General features: G+C 36.1%; 1 protein-coding gene across 3 annotated transcripts in view; it reads left to right on the top strand.

Annotated features, from left to right (window-relative positions):
- Window positions 1–230, top strand: part of calm3a (calmodulin 3a (phosphorylase kinase, delta)) — a 22,139-nt gene that overhangs the window by 7,639 nt on the left and 14,270 nt on the right. The window lies entirely within an intron of this gene.

The following is a 230-nucleotide window of genomic DNA, read 5'->3' as shown; positions in this document are numbered from 1 at the left end:
TCAGATTATGCTACCAACAAATCGTCAGAACACCGGCAGAACAACAACAATGTGCTACATGTTTCTTTTGCCCTCTTTTTTTTTTTTCAATTGATGGAAATCCATCGTAACGACGGACAACTTTAATCCCTGGGTAGTATTATGTATATCATACTGCACCACAGTAATATATTTCTGATAATTTCTTTAAGCTAACCCGAATTTATATTTTGACGGGTTGCCATGAGGAA

This window comes from Sinocyclocheilus anshuiensis, unplaced genomic scaffold (genome assembly GCF_001515605.1).
Source record: "Sinocyclocheilus anshuiensis isolate Anshui unplaced genomic scaffold, SAMN03320099.WGS_v1.1 scaffold513, whole genome shotgun sequence".
NCBI classification, from domain to species: domain Eukaryota; kingdom Metazoa; phylum Chordata; class Actinopteri; order Cypriniformes; family Cyprinidae; genus Sinocyclocheilus; species Sinocyclocheilus anshuiensis.
Note: the sequence above shows the minus strand (reverse complement) of the source record. Positions and strands in the feature narration are given on the sequence as shown.